Source organism: Diabrotica undecimpunctata, chromosome 5, assembly GCF_040954645.1.
Source record: "Diabrotica undecimpunctata isolate CICGRU chromosome 5, icDiaUnde3, whole genome shotgun sequence".
Taxonomy (NCBI): domain Eukaryota; kingdom Metazoa; phylum Arthropoda; class Insecta; order Coleoptera; family Chrysomelidae; genus Diabrotica; species Diabrotica undecimpunctata.
The window spans coordinates 54230083-54253554 of record NC_092807.1 but is presented as its reverse complement, the minus strand read 5'-3'; the positions used below and the strand labels follow the sequence as shown (position 1 = coordinate 54253554).

Below are 23472 nucleotides of genomic sequence, written 5' to 3'. Positions count from 1 at the left end.
TAATTTAATTTCTTCCAATATACTTTTTTTAATCTGATTCACTGACTCCAACTAACTTTCATATTTCTTACTAAACTTTTCTGACTGACTTCTTGAAAATTCTGAACAATTTACTTCACTATTCACTAACTAAATGTGTCTTCTTACTTTCATAATGAACTGGCCTGACTTCTGACTAAAAACTCCTATCTTGAATCCAAATCACGGGTATTTATATCTTTTTGGATCTTCTAGAATCATCTGGTAAGAGATCATGTTCCATTCGTTCTATTAACTTCTATATAGATGTTCTCGAAAAAAATATCTGTTCGATCCACCGCCATAATCATTATTCCAGAATGTTCTACCGTAAACAATGGTCACACTCTGCACTCTGGAGAATTCGTTAATGTTCCATTAATAATTTTGTTGACATTTAGGCTTTTCAGATCAGAATAAACATTCAAATTAGTAACTAACACTCTAATTTAATAAAATCCACATTTCAAACAATATAACCCCACTTTATATTTCTTATAATTCTTAATTTCTATCTGTCACTTCGAGAGTATTTTTGGTTGCCTATGCACATGGCTCACTTAAATCTATTTACAACATTAAAATACAACTTTTTACACTTATTATATGCTAATTTATTAAAAATGCCCTCACATAAATATATTTTTATTAAATTCTCTAGTATATAACTTATTTAAAATAATCAAATACTTTTTTATATCTAATATTATGTAGTATATAACTTATAAATTAATTTTTTTAAACAATATCATTTCAATATATATATATATATATATATATATATAATATATATATATATATATATATATATATTAAACTTAGAGCTAAGATTAATATTATTATAAAAATTAATATTAAACTCACCAGTCTTCCGGGTTGAACCGCGTCGATATCCATTTTGCCAAGCTTTCGACATCCTCTCTGATGTCTTCTTCAGGGCTTCCGAGGTCTCAGTCTCCCGAGCCCCCAGACACTACTACACTCACTAGTCACTTCTAGTTCACTCACTAGTTCACTACTAGTGGTGAACTAGTGAGTGAACTAGAAGTGACTAGTGAGTGTAGTAGTGTCTGGGGGCTCGGGAGACTGAGACCTCGGAAGCCCTGAAGAAGACATCAGAGAGGATGTCGAAAGCTTGGCAAAATGGATATCGACGCGGTTCAACCCGGAAGACTGGTGAGTTTAATAATAATTTTTATAATAATATTAATCTTAGCTCTAAGTTTAATTGTACTAACCGCGGAAATCTTTCCCAACATTTTATATATATATATATATATATATATATATATATATATATATATATATATATATATATATATATATATATAATATACATATATATATAATATATATATATATATATATATATATATATATATAATATATACATATATATATATATATATATATATATATATATATATATATATATATATATATATATATATATATATATATATATATATATATATATATATATATTGTTATGATGTATTGTTTGTTTGAATGATGAGCAATGAGTATTTTAATAATATAGGGTTTTTATCGCGGTTCTCAAAGAATTAGTTTGTAAGTACTTTTTTAAATTATCTTTATTATAACTATTATGAAACACACATATATATCTAACCTAGCCAATGTAAATTTAAAATAAACTATCTTTAAATTGATACTCTTATAAAACTAAATAAATTCTATAGACAATGTAAAATTTAAACAAACTATCTTCAAAATTGAAATTGTTATGACATTAACTAAATTATATTAACAAAATTTTGTACCTTTCTTTCACTGAATGCCTAAATGAACTGTTTTCCACTATATAGATTCTAATCACCACTGAATGTCTACGTACTTCGGTTATCCTTGTTTTTGTGAAATTACTTTTTCCAATTATCAGCTTCTACCAATTTAAGATATATTTTTCTTCACCAGCATTTATAAACCACCAAGCAAACCAGCAAAACAGCATTTATATTTATTCTTCTTTTCCATATACCAATATCCAATTATTATAAGTTGATTTATACTAATCTCCAATCATAATATAATTTTAATTTCTTCTAATATACTTTTTTAATCTTCAATAATTATTTGTGTATAATTATAAATGTGCATAATTTTTAATCTTCATTTAACTCACTATATTAAACAATTGGACTATTTGTAACTGATTGACTAACTCCAACTAACTTTCATATTTCTTACTAAACTGCTTGACTTACTTTCTTACTAAAACTCTTCTGACTGACTAACTTCTTGAAAATTCTGAACAATTGACTTCACTAACTAAATGAGTATATCTTCTACTAACTTTCATAATAAACTGGCCATCTTGAATCTAAATCACGGGTATTTATATCTTTTCAATCTTCCAGAACCATCTGGTAAGAAATCATGTTCGATTTAGTTCTATTTCTTCTATATGGATGTTCTCGAAAAAAATATCTATTCGATCCATCGACATAATTATTATTCCAGAATGTTCCAACATAAACACAGGTCAAATTCTGCATTCTGGAGAATTCGTTAATGTTCTATTGATAATTTTGTTGACATTTAGGCTTTTTAGATCAGAATAAACATTTAAATCATTAAATATATATAAATTAAACATTTTAAACTAACATTATTATTATAACCCCACTTTATATTCCTAAAAATTCTTAATTTCTGTCAGTCACTTACTGTATAGTTGGTTGCCTATGCACATGGCTCACTTAAATATATTTACAACATTAAAATACAACTTTTTACAATTATTATATGCTAATTTCTTAAAATTGCCCTCACATAAATATATTTTTATAAAATTCTCTAGTATATAACTAATATACTTTTTTATATCTAATATTATGTAGTATATAACTTATAAATTAATTTTTTAAACAATATCATTTCAACACCCCAAAATTAAATTTAAAATAAATAATTTACTTATTATTTTTTTAAATATTAATTTTCTTATCCACATACCTTAGTAATTATAATAAATGAAATAATTTAATTTCCTATTTTAATTGTTCTATCAAATACATCCCTGTTCGCTGTCTATGTCAAAGCAGAGAACAACGGAGCACAGTTCGGCTATTCTATGGTCAAACTGTCATGTCAAATGGATCAATGGATGCTATATCAGAGAATAAAATATAACCTTAATTAAAAATATAATCTATATTGTGTTCTGTTTATTTATAGACAAAATCTAGGAATTATTTCCATTCAACAGGCTTTCATCCATATGAATTGGTAAGTTTTACACTTTTTATAAAGACATTTACACAATCAATTCTGTATCTAACCCCAAATTATGATTTTTAGGGTACCAAACAATTTCCATATGTACAAATTCAACAAGTATGATGTCAAATTGATTCACAACAATGAAATCTACCATCTATTTAACAAATCAAGTCTATTAAATAAAATGGATATATCAGTAAGCTGGTAGTGTTGTTATTATTTGTGTTATACTTAGATCTGGTATCATCCTTTTATAATAATTAATTATTCCAATGAAACCTCTTAAAGTTCTTAAATTGTGTGGTGTTTTATATTCCTGAATGACCTGTGTCCGTTCTGGATCCATTTCTATTCCCTTAGTATTAAGTTTATAACCCAGATTTATTACTTCTTTTTGAAAAAATGTACATTTTTCTTGATTTATTTTTAGTCCAACTTTGTCTAATCTATTGATTATAATTTTTAGGTGTTTCTCATGATCTTCAGCAGTTTTAGAAAAAATTAATATATCATCAATGTAGTGAATTACAAAATGTTCATATTGATCCAGAATATCATGAAGACATCTACATAAAGCACTGCAAAATGATTGAAGTCCAAATGGTACTACTTTGAATTAATATACTACTCCATCTATCTGAAATCCTGTATACTGTCTACTTTTTCTTTCTAGAGGTATTAACCAAAAACTATGCTGTAAATCGATTTTAGTGAAAAATGACATTTCTGTAATTCTTCCTAGTATTCCATCTTCTAACATATTATTAATTGTTTTGTTTACTTCTTCTTTGTATTTATATGGTATTGGGTATGATTTTGTTTTAAAATCTTTTTCTTCTTTAACTTTTATACTATGGATATAATTTTGTGCAATTCTAATTTCTTTATTGACAAGTCCCTTGTGTTGCTGCAATATGGAAATGACTATTGATTTATATTCTTCAGGGCAATTTAAAACTTTCATCATATCTTCTTCTTTACAAATAACATTATTCTTCATTATGTACTCATTATTCCTTGCTTCCAATTTTACGCACTCCACCTCGTAGGCATCCATCTGCTTAAAATTTCCATTCCTTAAATATTCACTATAATATTTATTCTTTACATTCTTTTGGGACATTTCCCTATCATCAAAATACATTTCTTCTTCATAAACATCATTATTTTCTTTTAATAATATCCTATCAACTCTTATTCCTTCTTCCACCTCATCTTTCTGCATAAATTTAATTATTTGCCCTTCCAAAGTTACCATTTTTTCTTCAAAATCTATCTTTACTTTCTTCTTTTCCAAATCATCATTTCCCATTAATATATCAACACATAAATCCTTGACAATAAATCCTTGCATATTAATTTCTTTATTAAGAATATTAATTTTAAAATTGGCTAGTTTATCAATTTCACCCAACTTCTTATTATTTGCACCAATAATTTTAATTTTTGGAATCTTTATTATATCTGATAGTTTTAATGTATTAAAAATAAAATTCTCCGAGACTAAAGTACTTTCTGAACCAGTATCTATCATAATTTTAATCATTTTATTTTTGGCCAAAGCATTTATATAAATTAAATTAATAGATTCAATAATTTTATCTTCATCTAGAGAAATAAATTCAGAAGGTTTTTCATAATAGCAATGGCCTAACTTGTAATTCAGAAAGTTTACTGAACAAAATTTTGATTATTAGAATTGTCAGATTGTATCTGACCACTTGGATCTGATGTCCTATGTCTTTCCCTACTATGACTTCTACTCACATTTTCTTGCCTTGTACTATTTCGTTCCCTGTCTTCGCAGCTTCTATTCCTTCGAACACAATTTACCTGTCTGTTATAGTTAGGTCGCTCTGTATTTCTTCGATTATTAAAATCTTGTCTATTATTATTAGTACTGTTTTAAAAATGTTGTCTATTATAATTACTGTTATTATTATTAAAATTTTGTAAATTATTACCATATCTATAATTATTATATGATTGTCTATATTGTTGATTATCATTTTTATTATATTGAAAGTTATTATTGTTTTTTCTGTTGTTATTATTACTTGTCATATTGCCTCTTTGTATTCTTTGAATAAAATTAATAATACTATCTATTGTTTGAATATTTTGTACAGTTACGGTTTGCACAACATCAGCATCAAAATGTCTAGATACATTTAAGACTGTTTCATCCTCTCTAAGCGGTGGTTCTAAATATTTTGCAACTGTTATCAGTTTCAATGCATAATCTACCATATTTGATTTTAAATTTTGATTATACTTTCCAAAATATAGAATTTCTCTAAACTTAGCTTGCTCTAGTTCACCCCAATAATAATTTAAAAATTTATTTTCAAATGTTTGAAAATTATTTAAATCATTTTCAATACTAGCAAACCAAGTTGCTGCATTGTCATTTAATGTCACTCTAATATAATCTTTAATATCATTAATATTATTCACGAATCTTAATTTATGTTTTAAACTATTTATGTATACTCTAGGATGCAAATTTTTTATATTACCAGTGAATTTAATCCCAGTCTCATTTGTTACATTTAAGTAAGGTCTCCCTATGTCTCTCATTTGTGAAATATCATCTATTCTCTGTTCCACATTTCTTATTTGATTACTATTTATTTGGATATTTTGTTGTATATCGTCTAATTTTTCTTCTGCGTTTCTCCTGTCTTCGTTAATTTTTACTTCTAAGTTACATTTCTGCAACTCTATTTTCTGTTCTATATCTATCTTATTATCTTGAATAATCCTCTTTACTTCTGTCCTCTCATTGTCTATCCTTTTCTTGTAGTCATTCCGTATACTTTTTATTTCATTTACTACTTTTTTCTCTGCAGCTTCAAGTTTTTTATCCATTTGTTTTTCCATTTGTTTTACAATTTTATTATTATTATCTTCTATTTTCTTTTCTAATTTTCTATAATTCTCTTCCAATTTCTGTTCCATTTTTTTCATGTCTTCTTTGACTTCTTGTGTATTCTGTTCCATTTTTTGTTCTATTTTTTTTATGTCTTCTTTGACTTCTTTTGAATTCGCTTCCAATTTTTTTATGTCTTCTTTGATTTCTTTTGAATTCTCTTCCATTGTCTTGTTTATCTGCATCATTAATGACATCAAAGCTGCCATATTGACATTTTCCTTTCTTTCTGGATTCATTTCTGCAGTATCTTGTGGAACTTGAACTAAACTCTCCTCTTGTATAGGTTGTGTTTCTACTTCCACATCTTCTTCATTCTTTTTGCTTCTTGTACCTTTCTTTCCTTGAGACATTTTGAGACTTTACTTGTTCAAATAAAATTTAAAGTAAAATCTATAATTTTTGCTTTCTTTTATGAAAATTAATTTAATTATATGAGAGCACTTATCTTCCCAAACTAATTCTTTTAAATACAAAGCCACCGCGTTGGGTACCAAATTGTTATGATGTATTGTTTGTTTGAATGATGAGCAATGAGTATTTTAATAATATAGGGTTTTTATCGCGGTTCTCAAAGAATTAGTTTGTAAGTACTTTTTTAAATTATCTTTATTATAACTATTATGAAACACACATATATATCTAACCTAGCCAATGTAAATTTAAAATAAACTATCTTTAAATTGATACTCTTATAAAACTAATTAAATTCTATAGACAATGTAAAATTTAAACAAACTATCTTCAAAATTAAAATTGTTATGACATTAACTAAATTATATTAACAAAATTTTGTACTTTTCTTTCACTGAATGCCTAAATGAACTGTTTTCCACTATATAGATTCTAATCACCACTGAATGTCTTCGTACTTCGGTTATCCTTGTTTTTGTGAAATTACTTTTTCCAATTATCAGCTTCTACCAATTTAAGATATATTTTTCTTCACCAGCATTTATAAACCACCAAGCAAACCAGCAAAACAGCATTTATATTTATTCTTCTTTTCCATATACCAATATCCAATTATTATATGTTGATTTATACTAATCTCCAATCATAATATAATTTTAATTTCTTCTAATATACTTTTTTAATCTTCAATAATTATTTGTGTATAATTATAAATGTGCATAATTTTTAATCTTCATTTAACTCACTATATTAAACAATTGGACTATTTGTAACTGATTGACTAACTCCAACTAACTTTCATATTTCTTACTAAACTGCTTGACTTACTTTCTTACTAAAACTGTTCTGACTGACTGACTTCTTGTCAGTCAGTCACAAGCTTGACTGACTGACTTCTTGAAAATTCTGAACAATTGACTTCACTTACTAAATGAGTATATCTTCTACTAACTTTCATAATAAACTGGCCATCTTGAATCCAAATCACGGGTATTTATATCTTTTCAATCTTCCAGAACCATCTGGTAAGAAATCATGTTCGATTTAGTTCTATTTCTTCTATATGGATGTTCTCGAAAAAAATGTCTATTCGATCCATCGACATAATTATTATTCCAGAATGTTCCAACATAAACACAGGTCAAATTCTGCATTCTGGAGAATTCGTTAATGTTCTATTGATAATTTTGTTGACATTTAGGCTTTTCACATCAGAATAAACATTTAAATCATTAAATATATATAAATTAAACATTTTAAACTAACATTATTATTATAACCCCACTTTATATTCCTAAAAATTCTTAATGTCTGTCAGTCACTTACTGTATAGTTGGTTGCCTATGCACATGGCTCACTTAAATATATTTACAACATTAAAATACAACTTTTTACAATTATTATATGCTAATTTATTAAAATTGCCCTCACATAAATATATTTTTATAAAATTCTCTAGTATATAACTTATTTAAAATAATCAAATACTTTTTTATATCTAATATTATGTAGTATATAACTTATAAATTAATTTTTTAAACAATATCATTTCAATATATATATATATATATATATATATATATATATATATATATAATATATATATATATATATATATATATATATATATATATATATATATATATATATATATATATATATATATATGTAATATATATATATATATATATATATATATATATATATATATATATATATATATATATAACCAAACGTCGTGAAAATAATGGTTTTTCTAAAGAAACAAACTCATTCAACTCGGAGACGAACCTGGAAAACCACAGAAGTCACATACAGTTTATTACGTGGAAACCTTAAATCGAATATTTAATTTTGATAGTTTGGCTCATCTTAACACAATATTAAAATATGAAACTGTAATATTTCATAATATGTACAAATCTTTTCAATTGAAAATCAAAATAAACTCTCTAATACTATTTTTTTTTATTTACAGGTTTCTTTATCAGGATCTATAGAAGACGGCCTTTTGGAACCTCCAGAACATACTTTTAACACTAATTGATTGTTGTTTCTATTTAAGACACTATATGTAAATACTAATATAGAAAATATATGACCTAAGTACCAAACTACTGTCTAATATTAGTAATTTTTCTACAGACCAAGCAAAGAATGATTCGATATTGCTGAGTTTTACATAAATATAATTACTTTTGTCAATATATAGTAAGAAAAATATTAAGAAATAATAATTTTTTGATAATTTTTACTATAAATATATTTAATATATTATATTTATGGTAAATATACAACTTATGGACACTAACCACTATTGTTAAAGTAATAAAGTTGATCTGTTAAACACAAAGCAAAAAAATGATTAATTCAAAAGATAAATGGCCGAACACAGAATCTGACGAAGCCATATATTTTACGGGATGCTATAACTTAAACAGTGGGTATCCTAAATAATATTTAGTTCCCCTTTTATGCATATTGTAGTTATGCAGTATTTTAATAGTTTTATTGAAGTTTAATTAACTGTATTTTAGTATCAATCCACAACGTCACTCCATACTAAAATTTAAACATTCTTTGGACGTATAACCCGTGCGGATAATATGAAGAGGCTAGTAGTCCAAGGAAAATCGGAAGGAAGAAAAAATCGAGGGCGATTATAAACTCGATGTATTGATACAGTCAGGAAGTTATTAAACACAAACTTTATGTATATATATATATATATATATATATATATTATATATAATACATAACTTCGAAAACATATATATATATATATTTATATATATATATATATATATATATATATATATATATATATATATATATATATATATATATGTTTTCGAAAAACAAGAAGTAGTGTAGTTTGAAGATACGCAGTCGACACACTACTCTTTGCTTCTTGTATTAAAATCAAACATTATCAGTTTCAGTAGACGGTATGAATGATAGACACTTAATAGTAAAAGAAAAGTAAGTCAGGGCTGCATCTTGTCGCCCCTGTTTTTTAACGTTTACTTCGAGAGAATGTCCAGAAATTTAGCTTTCGAAAAACATAAAGTAATGTAGTTTTGACGATATGCAGACGACACACTATTTTTTGCTTCTAGTCAAAAAAAATCACAAACACTTCTTGAAAGTGATACTGGGAGCTGTAAAGAAGCAGGTCTGGATCTGAACATCTGGAAAATTAAAATACTCATATTAAAAAGTTAATAGCAGAATATAAAATCATCTGTATATGTAAATAGTACAAAATTTGAGCAAGTTCCTCAAGATGTTTACCTTAGATATTAGTTAAACTGTATGGCAGAAAGTCACGTTAGATCCAGAATTGAGCAGGATAAAGCAACTTTTAGAAGGGCGTCCAGGGTGTTATGTAGCAGAGACCTAAAGTTGTTATTGCAGATCTGCCTACTGTATAGGGGAAAGTGTCCATCAGTGGGACATGTCACAGCGAGGCAAGTAATGTATTTCCCGTAAAATAGATATTAGGTGGCAATGCTGTGCATAAAAGAGAACATTGCTAGTGACTGTAACCATACTCAGTTCTGTTCTAACGTTTAAAGGGTGCATGTAAGGTGCTTTGAGCGAGATAAAGTTGAAAACGTGAGTATTTTTTTTTTCCAATTTTTGGTTGCTGTGCATTGTATATTTAAATAGTTAGGGGCTGTATAGCAGCTATGTAAGTAAAAATGGTTACTGAAGGGTAGACTTTTGAAAAAATCTTTATATAATGTTAAAAATTAAGAACGTATAATTTTTTTAGTGATGGTGTACAGCTTCCAACATTGGAAAAAAGTGCCACGTCCTACAGTGGGACATGTCTCACTGTATGGCGTATTGTAAATATACAAATATATACATTTTGCACTTGGCATAAAAGACCAATAAAATAAATTCTTTAATTTCAGATTAAGGAAATAAGTAAAGTCGTCAAAAACTTTCAGAAAGCTGAAAAAGCATGAACCATCGATTATGCGGAAGGCAGATGCTATGATAATTGCTGGACAATGACTCAGAGAAGTAGGCAATATAAAAAGTATTCCACATCAAACATTACACCAAAATAAACAAAAACAAAAAAAAATACTCAAGAACTAATCTGTGTGCTGCCAAGATATGATATACGACAAATTTTTACAAAGAGCAGGAAGATATGTTAGCGAATTATATAATTGTTTGTGCTAAAATGTTTTATGGACTTCCCTTGTTAGAATGCAGACAACTAGCCTACGAAACAGCTGAAGTTAATAACGTTTATATGCCCTAAAGTTGGAAAATTAAGAAACTTACTGGAAAATAATGGATGAGAGCTTTTAAAACGCAAAAATATCGCCTATCATTAAGGACGCACGAGGGATGCAGTTTGGTTTAATACGATTTGGTTTAATAAGGCAAATGTACGAATATTTTTTAATAAGCTAAATGCTTGTTACCAAAGGAATGAACGATTCGCTGATGGGACAAGAGTTTTTAACCTCGAAGAAACGACGACTATAACAGAACAAAAACATCAAATTCAAATTTTAGCAGAAAGAAGTTCAAAGGAAGTAAGCGAAATAACTTCTGGAGAGAGGGGCGTACTAGTCACTACCTGTATGATTGTCAGTGTAGCGGAAAATTGGCTTCCTCTAACAATGGTTTTCCCTCGGGTTTGTTTTCACAGTAGGATGGTTAAGGGGGCCATTAGAGTGAAGAAGTGCAGTGGGTCTTCAAAAAACAGAAAAAACAGACCTCTTCATTTTATTATATGATAACCATTTAAGCCATATATCTATTCAGTGCTTGAATCTGGCCAAGGAAAATGGGTGACTATTTTGACCTTTCCGTCACACTCGACCCACAACTTACAACCGTTAGATGTGGGTATTTTTGGACCATTTAAAAAATTCTACAATAAGGCTGTAGACAGTTGGATGCTTCATAAACCTGGCAACTTCTTTACCATTTATAAAGTTGCTGCATGTGTTGGGTAAGCCCATGAAAAAACATTGACTCCAGCCACAATTACCAGTGCATTTAAAAAGACTGGTATTATGCCATTTGACTGCAATGTTTTTACTGAAGATGATTATTAAGCAGCAAGGTGACTGATAACCCTGTTCATCTTAACATTACCAATGACGAAAATAATCAGGTGAATGTGGGTATGCCCCCTAATCCCAAGAATGCACATCTAATTGAAACTTTTTCGACGGTTGAAATTCCAGAAGTTCGATTAAAAATAAAAGAAACTAAGTCTAAGACAAATGTATAGGAAATCCCATCAACAAGCGGTGTTAGCGAACACAAATCAGCGAATTTTGTTTCTTCTTCTTCTTCATGTGCCTTGTCCGTTCCGAACGTTGGCAATCAACATGGCTATTCTGACTTTGTTTACGGCAGATCTGAATAGTTCAGCAGATGATAATCCGAACCATTGCCGCAAGTTTTGGAGCCACGAGTGTCTTCTCCTCCCTGTGCCCCTTCTGCTGTCTATTTTCCCTTGAACGATCAGTTGTAGTACTCTAAATTTATTATGTCTCATAACGTGACCCAAGTATTCCAACTTTCTTTTCTTTATACTTATTCCTACCTCTCTCTCTTTACCTATCCGGCATAGTACCTCTTCGTTGGTCACGTGCTCAGTCCAGGATATACGTAATATACGTCGGTAAGCCCACATTTCGAAGGCCTCTACTTTTTTCATCAATGTTGCGGTCATTGTCCACGCCTCCATTCCATATAACAAAACCGGGAACACATAACATTTCAGAAGTCGAATTTTGAGAGGTAGGGTGAGGCTTTTAGAGGTGAAAATTTGCTTCATGCTAGTGAACGATGCTCTTGCCTTTTCTACTCTTATACGTATTTCCTTCGCTTGATCCCAATTTGAGTTAACTGTTGTTCCCAAGTAGATGTACGAATCCACGTGTTCAATTCTTTCATTGTCTAATATCAGTTGCTGTGGTGGTTGTTGGGTTTTGCTTACTAACATCCATTTGGTTTTTGTGATATTTAGTCTGAGTCCGTATTGTGCACTTGTTTTTTGTATCTTACTCATTAGGCAACTCAGTTTCTCCATGCTACTTGCTAGAATCACAGTGTCATCAGCATACCTTATGTTATTAATTATTTCTCCATTTATCTTTATGCCTTCTGTGCTTTCCTCCAGCGCTGTCTTAAATACTTCTTCTGAGTATATATTAAAGAGAATAGGAGACAAGATACAGCCCTGTCGTACCCTTTTCTTGATCTCAATTTTATTAGTCAATGTAGATCCTACTTTCACTTTAGCTGTTTGGCCCCAATAGAGACTTGCTATTGTTCGAATGTCTCTGTAGTCGACTCCGATCTTATGGAGAACTGCAATTATCTTTTCGTGCTTTACGTTATCTAATGCTTTTGCGTAGTCTATAAAGCATATGTACACGTCTTTGTTCATATCTCTGCAGCGCTGGATGAGTACCTGTAGACTAAAAAGTGCTTCTTTTGTCCCAAGAGAATTCCGAAACCCAAACTGCGAATCTCCAATGTTATCCTCGCATTTTTTGCTTATTCTGTTGTAAATAATGTGAATTTTGTTTCTCCAGAAATATTTCGAGGATATCCAAAAAAATAAGTAACCAGAAAACAAAAAGATGAAGAAAAGAAGAAAAATGCATGATAGCAACTCATACACTCGAAAAAATGGAGATTAAAGAATAATTTTTAAAATGATAAGAGAAATTGAAAAAATAGAAGCAAAGATCTATAAAAAAAAATTTGTAAACAAGTGAAGACGAAAAAGAAAAGAAACCAAGCAAATCAAAAACGAAACTTCAGCGGACGAGTCTAGTTTAGATCTCTCCACAGATGATGACTACGCAGATAACTCAGATGAATTGGAGCAAGGTGACTGTAGAATTGCTTTTACGTGCATTAGATAGACCATCAGTGAGCAATGACTTCGTCTTAGTTCAATTTGAAACAAAAGGATACGATATTTACTACGTATGTAGAATTGTAAGGATAGGTCTGCAAAAAAACAGAAATAAGTTTCCTACGCAAAGTAATTATTCAAGAGAAATTTGTGTACCCACAAGTTCCTGATATTTCCTTGGTCATAAACGCATTGCCGTAAAGGCCATTTTACCTCAAGTAAATGTTTTCGGTCTAACGAAAAGGCAAAATTCACATTTGACTTTCAAAGTAAATTTTGGACATATAAATTTACGATGAGTTTTATGTATTTCAATTATTTGAACAGTGATATGGTTCCGTTTAATTTTTTTTTAGTTAAGGTAATTAAATTTACCCTTATTAAATGTGTATGTTCAGTTACCTCTTAATTATTTTTAATGAAATATAATTATGTTACTTTTGTTTTTTCCTCTTTGTATTTCTTAAAACATTCAAAATATAGTAATATCTGTTGTAACAGTGTTAATTTTCTACCAGTTGTGACTCAAGGTATTATTGTCTCACTCTGGGACACATCATGTCTCAGTCTTGGGCAAGGGTATCCGACAGTGAGACAAAGTTGACTGTTTAGAAAACGTCATTTTTTAGCGTATACAAAAAGAATATGTTGTTAATTTGTTGAACAATTAGGGGTTTAAACTAGTGTTAAATATTTCGTAAGGCTTAGTCTGTTTCAGATAAATAATTGAAGAAATTTTGTAAATACAAATAAAATTGTCCCACTTTTGGGCACTTTCCCCTATTATCGGTCTTACTTTATAATGTCGAGTCTTGGACTGTAAATAAAAGTAATCTAAACGTGATCACAATACTATAACGTCAGATTAAGCCCAACTAAATTAAAAAAGCACCAAGAACAAAAATATAGAGGATTTTGGATGTGTAATGAGATGCTCCAAAGAAATATTGCTACAAAATATTATGCAAGGAATAATAGCAGACAAACGCGGTCCAAGACGAAGAAAAACTTTATGGTTCAAGAACTTGAGAGACTGGTATGGTATTGATACATCATAGTATTTAGGGTGGCAGTGAATAAGATTAGAATTGCAGCTATGATGGTAACCACCAGCGTTCTGAAAGGACATGTACATCAAAATAAAAATCAGAACATGCAAACTCTTTTTATAGAAAATGTTCACGGTAGTTCATAATATCTTGCTTAACAGAAAACTTTTCAAAAGATTGGAGAGGTATTCCCTGTTAAGAAACTCATAGAACTGAGATTAGGTTGTTGTTATGGGGGCCAAATTTTAGTAATGTCGAGTGCTCGTAAAAATAAGAAACCGAAGGTATTAATAGATATGTGTACTCATAGATCAGGGGTCTTATCGCTTATAAGGTGGTCGGCACTATCTAAACCTAAATATTTATGAAATACGTTTAATAAAAAGTAAATACTATTTGTTTTTCCTCAAATTACTTAATAAAAATCCAATTAGAAAATCGCAATTCTTTTAATTGATTTTAAACTAATTTATTGCAATAGTTTTAGAATGTCTTTCTTACATATTGACACTTTTCTATCGTAACAACTATAGACGCTGTCTTTGTCTTGGTCTGTTAGTCTTATTAAGTTTACTCAGAGTTTAAATTATCAATTTTAAAGATATACACTTTTATTTGCCTATAAATGTTTTATTATAATCTGGTAGTAATTGTTAGAATAATCTGGCCGTGGTGTCAGTTTAAAATATCAGATTAAAACTATATAGAAAATACAATTGGAAAATATATCGGAAGAATGGAATAAACAAATTATATTGTGTCATAAAACTGTATTCTGGTAAATTTCATATAATAAAATACAATATTTTCCAAAGAAACAATTCAAGCAATTATTTAGCGTATGAAATTTCGACATTTTTAAAAGCATAACAAATCAAACTAGCATAACTGGTACATAAAATAATTGTTATATAAATAGTTAAAGAAAATAAGTAGGGTTTAAAACGTAAGATAATTTTTTTTTTCTTGGCTTGGACAATTGTCATTCAGCCAGTCACAATCAGCATGAGCTTTATTTTCGAATTTAAATATGCATATAAATATTTAAAGAATTAGTGAAACATGATTGATATAATAATAATAATATAATTATTCCGTACTTAGCTAATGTACATACTATGTACATGTACTATGTACATACTAATGTACATACTATGTTATTAATTTACTATATTATACCTTTATTATAATTCAGTTATTAACAGACGTGGAAATACATAGTGTATACATCTTACAAATAAAAATATCTACCTACTATGTTAATAAATACAACTATTTGTTGTTTTACCATATTTTTTTGTTTTTTTTTTTATTTTTTTTTTTTTTAATTTTTTTTTAATATTTTTTTTATAATCCTTTTTTTTTATTTATTTTTTTTAATTTATTTTTTTTTAATTTATTTTTTTAATCTATTTTTTTAAGTATTTTTTTATATTCCTTTTTTTTTAATCTTATTTTTTTATTTTTCCAAACATAGGTTACAAATCTAATTACAGGCATACTTTACTATCAGACAAAAAGTTTATCAAGCAGTCAAACATTTTCTTTTCATTAAGTGATAGTAGAAAGAGAATATTAACAGGAAGTGGGATGTTCTTGTCCATCATTCTTTTAATAAGGTTGTTGGTGTGTTGTTTATACTTTTGACATTCAAAAATATGTGGTTTAAGTCACTTTTAATCTGACATTCTTGACAAATATCGGAATCTAATATATTTATTTTAAATAAATGTGCAGGATAACATGCATGATCAAATCTAAGTCTACTGATGGTATTATAGTATATAATATTATTGGTATTTAGTATTATAGTTATATATTTGCGAGGGAGGATGAAATTGTTATACCAAGGTTTTTTTGGAATATTTGGTTGTATCAAACTATATTGTGTTGTTGAAATACTACAGTACTTTTCCCAGTGGGCTTTCCAGTTGTTCATTTGTTCAGTTCTTGAACAAGCAAAGCATCTATAATGCAAGATGATAGTTGGTTAGTGTTCCATGAATGATGGAATTTTTAGCTAACTGTTCTACGTGTTCATTATATGTAAGTCCTGAATGTGCTTTGATCCACATCAATTGTATTTTTTGGGTGTATTTATTAATTTCAAATAAGCATTTTTTAATTAAAAAAATGTATGGATTAGAAGTACTACATGGTAGTTGCGGTTTTTGAATAGCTGTAAGTACAGATAATGAATCAGATAAAATTACTGCTGAACTATAGGATGCAAATTTAAAATAAATTAAAGCTTCATATATGGCCGCAGCCTCGGCACTAAAAATAGAGAAATTTGTGGGCAGCTTAAACATTTTTTCTATAAATTTATCTGGAATATAAAAGGCACAACCAGTACCCTTTGAACTTTTAGATGCGTCTGTATAAATACAAACAGATTTTGGCCAATTTGTTAGATAGTTGTTTAAAACAATACGACTTATTAAAGGGTTCTCATGATAAATAGGTTGTATTATATGTACTTGATCCAGTAACTCAAAGAAATCTTTAAGATGACGTTAATATAGTCAGATGCAGCTTAATGGGAGTAAATGGTTTCGTCTATGGAACTGTCAGAACTAGGTATCGAGTAGTTGCCGGGCAATTATTTAACTTAGCTCGTTACAAGCCTTTTTCGTAGCAACTGTCAATAGAGACACATTCCTACATAGACACATTAAGATCCCACGACTGTTAAGGTACTTCATCACCACTGTATGCTCTGATTAAAATCTTTTTTGTGCAAATAAAAAGTATATAGGGCCGATATGCGATTTTAACCTGGGGGTCACTGCACCCCTTTTCAGAGGTGTAAATTTAAAAACGTTAATATAATCTCATCAATCGATAGATAATTAAATTTTAAGCAAAAACGTCGTATGAAGTTTGTTTGTTAACCAAACACTTTTTAAGTTATTTGCAATTGAAAATGTTTAAAAAGGAAAAACAACTGTTTTTCGCAAAAAACTAAAAAACTTTAAGTTGTATAAAAAAAAGTTGTTACCGATAATAACCAATATTAAGTAACCAAAGTAAGTTATAAATCCTTAAAAAAAAATTTTCTTTTTCGAAAATTTATTTGTAGACATTAACACTAAATAATTGGAAAATAATTTATCGTACGTAAAAACGTCGTTTCAAAAGAGCTGAAATATACCTTTAAAATGTGCTTTTATAAAAGTCTACAAAGAAAAAATTGGCCCCATGGAGCTATATCTCGCTTTATATTACATCCTTCCTATAATACTTCCTCGTTTTTTATTGTAGTAGAATTTCCTTGTTTTCTATATACTTTATTTTTCATAAGAACTTCTTTTCATACAATGTAAGTTTAGTTAGAAAAACATATTTTTTGACAATTTTATCTAAGACAACTCAAAAAAAAGTTAACAAAAACCCTTCATCTGACATTCTTGACTTAAAATTTAATTATCTATCGATTTCTGGGTTTACTGTGATGTTTTATATATACAGCCCTAAGAAGGGATAGCATTCACCCTCAGGGTCAAAACTCATTTAGGCACTATATAAGTACCTATATGCAGAGTTTAGGCAGAGTTTAGGCTCAGTAACGGACTAAAAATATTTTTAGTAGGGTCAGTAACGGACATTCTAGGTGTGTGTAGTAGGATTTATTTATAAATCTTCTTTTGCTTCTTTAGCACGTGCTTTTGGTTGTGTATTTAGGTACTGGTCTTTGGGAGTTTTTTGAACTGGTGGTGATGTATGATCTGGAATCCCAAGGCGGAGATTATGGACCATAGTATTAAAGGCGTAGCGATGATAATGGTTCTTGTCAGCTGTTTTTTTATATACTTACTTTAGTTGCACTATGGTCAGATAAAATTATGCAGAGAAATCGGGAAATCACAAAAAACCGATTCCTTTCTGTCCATGTTCAAACGCTCGAAATGAGCTATTTATCTAAGATCGTAAAAATGAGAAGTTGCCTCCAAGGTGTCCATGTATTTGTCAGGGAGTTTGTTACTGTCAGAGATCGGCAATTTCGTTTTTAAGCAATCCAATGGGAGTTTCTTTTTAGGGCATTTGACGAGTAAATTGCTAAACGATGACATTAAGTTTTAAGTATATTTTGTGCTCGGTTATTTTGACTTCCAGTACGTTTTGGGGTATATCTTCTACTACGAGAAGAAAACATCCTTATTATGTTAAAGATGTTTGATAATTAATGTGTTAAAGCGGAGAAAAAGTCCGGGTGTTTATAGCTTAATCTACGTAGAATACTTCTCTCTAAATGTATTAGTTTTTTGTTAGATCTTCATTAACCAAATTAAAGATGTTTACTTTTTTGTAGGGGCCTTATTTACGTTTATAAGTATCTTAGCTTGTACCCAACCGAATTTTTTACAAAGAACGCTGAGAAGGTCGACTCTTTTACTAACGCTGTGATAAGTTGCTATCAGATCTTCTTCCCATTGTAGTGTTTTGGTGAACACCACTCTTTGACATTGAGTTTAACCGCTAAATCGGAATCGGTTTCCCTCCAATCTTAAAAACCATTTCTTTCTTCTACTTGCGTTGTATGGTGGCCGCTAACGTTTGGGTATCTGAAAAGTATGAGTTGGGTTTTTTGAGTTAGATGTTACTCTTCATTTTCTGTACCACCTATTGTCATGGTTCAGGTTAGTTTAAGCACACTTGTTAATGACATATGTGCCTCGTAATGTTGATGCGACAGCAGTATTTTCTACCTAAAGTATGGTAGTGATACGATATTGGTAAATTTGAGATTGCATAAATCACTGTTATGTAAAGTATAAGGTATGTGTCCAAGTTTGAAACCTTTAATGTAGAAATAAAAGCCGTAGCAAACTGACTTGTAACCTTTATAAATTTTGTCCTTATCTAAAAAATATGAATAAGTAAATTTATTTCATTTAATAGTTTAGGTAAGACGAGTGACAATTTCATTCAATGCTATGTTTTTGAAGACACCGTCTCGAAAGCCTAATGAAAATAAGGGGAAATTAGTTTGTTCTGTTAAAATTTAGAACTTTCTACTTCTGATTCTCTCGAAGAATTTTTCTTCGACATTTAGGAGAGAAATCGGCCAATATGAACTAGATGGGTTATAGTTTTTCGGTGTTTAGGAATAACGATTATATTGGCTACTTTTCGAGGGTATGAAAGTTATTTCGCACATTGAACAGACAGTTAAGATTTGATTTCAAGTATATTACCTCTACTATTCGCTTAAGCGCATTTTGTCTTAAAAAGACCCAACAAAGCGACTGGTGTAGAAGCCGTGAACGTAAAATTTAATCTTTTCCGCAATAGGAAGTAATAATAACATAAATTCATACAGAAGCTACAGGTACCACCTGAGAATAAAACCAAAAACATAGAAAGTCAAAGATTTCTAAGTGTTTAAAACCAAATTCAAATTAATACCTAAAACTGTGCCTTCTATGATTTTCAAGACGAATAGACGATGAACTGGACCGACATGGGGATCTAAAATTGTATTCCACGACATATCGATTCACCTAGGTAAGAACCTTTCGTAAATTGGTTTCTTACACTCAAAATAAACGATATAAAAAGTACAGTTAGGATTTTATTTCACCTACAGTGCCTCTCCTGATCATTCGGTGCATCCTGCCAGATAACAAACGAGGCTCTGACGTCCGAGAGATTGCCGGTATAAGCAATCCCCCCACTTATTAGCCAACGGCTTCGGGCGGATGAGCTGATAAGTGGAAGGGCACCTTTTTGTCCTGAGATTGGTAAATCGGTCTCGAAGGCGAATTAACTTATTAACAACGTAATGGTCAACGCCATAAAGATGCAGAAAACAACGAGGAACCACTGCATTAAAGACTCTGAGAGTACCCCTAGTACAATTAACATGACAATTAACATGACTACGACAAATCATAGAAACCGTATTAATGATCATGTAATTCGGATATCAAGATCCGGCAGAGAAGGACAATCACAAGACGGCAAGGCCTTCTCGGTCGCCAGCAGAAGAAATCCTTGCCGTTATAGTGTAAAGTTAAACCTCATGATCTGCACATAGAATGTTAAAACATTATATGAGGCAGGCAAGACTCATAATGCAATCAAAGAGATGGATAGAGTATCAATAGACATAATGGGAATAAGTAAGATGAGATGGACGGACTCTGGGCAATGTAAAATTAATGATCATCATATATATTACTCAGGTAACCCTAATGGAAGACACGAAAATGGGGTAGGTATAATCTTAAATCAAGAAACTGCAAGGACATGTTAAAAACTTTGTACCTATATCGTAAAGAATACTCCTCCTTTAACTTAATACCTACCCAATTACATCTAACATTATCCAGGTATATGCCCCTACAGCTGACAAACGGACGAGATAAGTGAAGCATTTTATAAAAAACTATCGAACACCTTAAAACGCCTCCCCAGAAAGAATTTAACTTTGATTATGGGTGATCTAAATACCAAAATTGGTAGGGGACAATCGAGACAATTCATAGGACAATTTGGACTTGGAGAAAGAAATGAGCGAGGAGACCGACTGGGTGAATTTGTAGCAGAAGAAGAGTTTGTGATTACTAACACTTACTTCAAACTCTCACACAGAAGATTATATACATGGAAATCACCACAAGATACTCCAGGCCGCAGAGTGAGAAATCAAATAGATTACATTCTGATTAATAAAAGATTCCGGAACAGCATAACATCAGTCAAGACATACCCAGGAGCTGATATCAAATCAGACCATAACCCACTGACTGGCACAATTAGGCTCAGGCTAAAGAAGGTTAGACGTAGTGTCAATCCAAAATTCGACATCAAGCTATTAAAAGATTAACACACAGAACATAGTGTAAAGCGGTATATACAGAACAATTTAAATACCGTTATTCAATCAGAATCAAAACTGGAATCATTTGAGCTGTGGGTGTACAGAAGAATTCTGTAAATATCATGGACAGAACACGTTACAAACAAAGAGGTTCTGGGAAGGATGAACAAAGAAATGGAAATTTTAAATTCGATAAAAACAAGAAAATTAGAATATCTTGGACATATTACACGTGGAGAGAAATACACCTTGCTCCAACTGATTAAGCGGGAAAGATCCAAGGAAAGAGAAGCATAGGGAGGCGTAGAATGTCATGGCTGCGCAAGCTAAGAGAGTGGTACGGATGTACATCAAATGAACATTTCAGAGCAGCCGTCTCAAAAGTCCGAATAGCTATGATGATTGCCGATCTCCGCCGCGGAGATGGCACTTGAAGAAGATTCAATCGGATGTAATGGACCAGGAGCTAAAAAAGTTACATAGAGTTTCAAAAGACATACGAGAGAAATTTCTTAAACTACCAAAAATAAAGAAGAAATCGTGGATGACAAATGAGATTTTAGATATGATGGAAGAAAGGCGAAAGTTCAAAGATCAAGACATGTCATTATACAAAAGAATCTATAAAAAGATCAAAAAAAATATTATAATAGCTAAGGATACACATCTAAGAAAACAGTGTGAGGAAATACAGCAATTGCATCATAAAAACGATACCAAAAAGTTAAAGAAGCCGCAGGCTTATACAAACCTAGAAGAGTTGGGTGTTTGACAGATAACCAAGGCAAACTACTGTTAACTGTCGAAGAGAAACTAGACACTTGGAAGAATTATGTGGAAGTAACTTTTGCAGATGAAAGGCAGAATACCATTGAAGACACTGAGTGCCAAACAGGACCCCCGATTACCATTGAAGAAGTCAGCTATTAAAAGAACTAAAGATGGTAAAGCGGTAGGGCCTGACGAGTTTTGTGCAGAATTCCTAAAGCTAATGGATGAACGGGGACAGAGACAGTCTCCATAGATAGAGGAGTGAGGTAAGGATGCATTCTGTCCCCGGTGTTATTTAATATATACTCTGAATATATCTTCGAGCAAGCGCTAGGCGAACTACAAGAAGGCGTATTAGTCAACGGAATACGTCTAAACAACATTAGATATGCCGACGACAGTAGTTTTTGCAGATAGTCTGGACGATTTGCAAAGAATATTGTCACGTATATCAGATATAAGTAGAGAACACGGACTTGATCTTAATACGAAGAAAACAAAGTACATGGTAATCAGTAAGCGCGAAATATTAAATACACAGCTTTTGGTTAACCAACATTCAATTGACAGAGTGGACAGCTACACATACCTTGGTACCAACATTAACAGCCAACGGGATCACTCCAGTGAAATAAAAGAACGCATAGGAAAAGCGAGATCGGCGTTCATAATGATGAAGTCTCTTTTCAGAATTTACGATTTACCACTTGCTACCAAAATCTCTCTCATTAGATGCTATGTATTTTCTACGTTATTATACGAAGTAGAGGCCTGGACACTTTCCGAGGCTTCTTTAAGAAAACTCGAGGCATTCGAGATGTGGTGTTACAGACGTATTTTAAGAATTTCATGGGTGGATCGTGTGACTAATGTTGAGGTCCTACATAGAATAGGCAATGAATGCGAGATTATTAACACCATCAAAGAGCGCAAACTAGAATATATTGGCCATGTTATAAAGAATGAATAGAGATACGGCTTGTTGCAACTAATTCTTCAGAGAAGGTATTTGGAATGAGAGGACCAGGGAGAACAAGAATATCTTGGCTTCAAAACCTGAGAAAGTGATTTAATACATTGACAACCGGACTATTCAGAATAGCAGTAAGCAAAGTTAGAATAGCCATGTTGATCGCCAACATCCGGAACGGATAGGCATCGTAAGAAGAAGAACAGCGCCTCTATTATTCGCTTAGACGTATTTCTTTAAAAAGACTCATCAGAGCGACTGTGTAGAAGCCCTAACGTAAAATTAAATCTTTTGCACCATAGAAAGTAATAATAACATAACTTCATACAGACG

The 23472-nt window shown here is 30.5% G+C and overlaps 1 protein-coding gene across 1 annotated transcript in view; it reads left to right on the top strand.

Annotated features, from left to right (window-relative positions):
* The window catches only part of LOC140441321 (neurotrimin-like), a 1166806-nt gene extending 1157994 nt beyond the window's left edge, over positions 1-8812 (top strand). Inside the window, exon 6 of the transcript XR_011950981.1 lies at positions 8589-8812. The gene's annotated coding sequence lies outside the window, so the exon portion shown is untranslated. The remainder of the gene's footprint in view (positions 1-8588) is intronic.
* The last annotated feature ends 14660 nt before the right edge of the window (positions 8813-23472 follow it).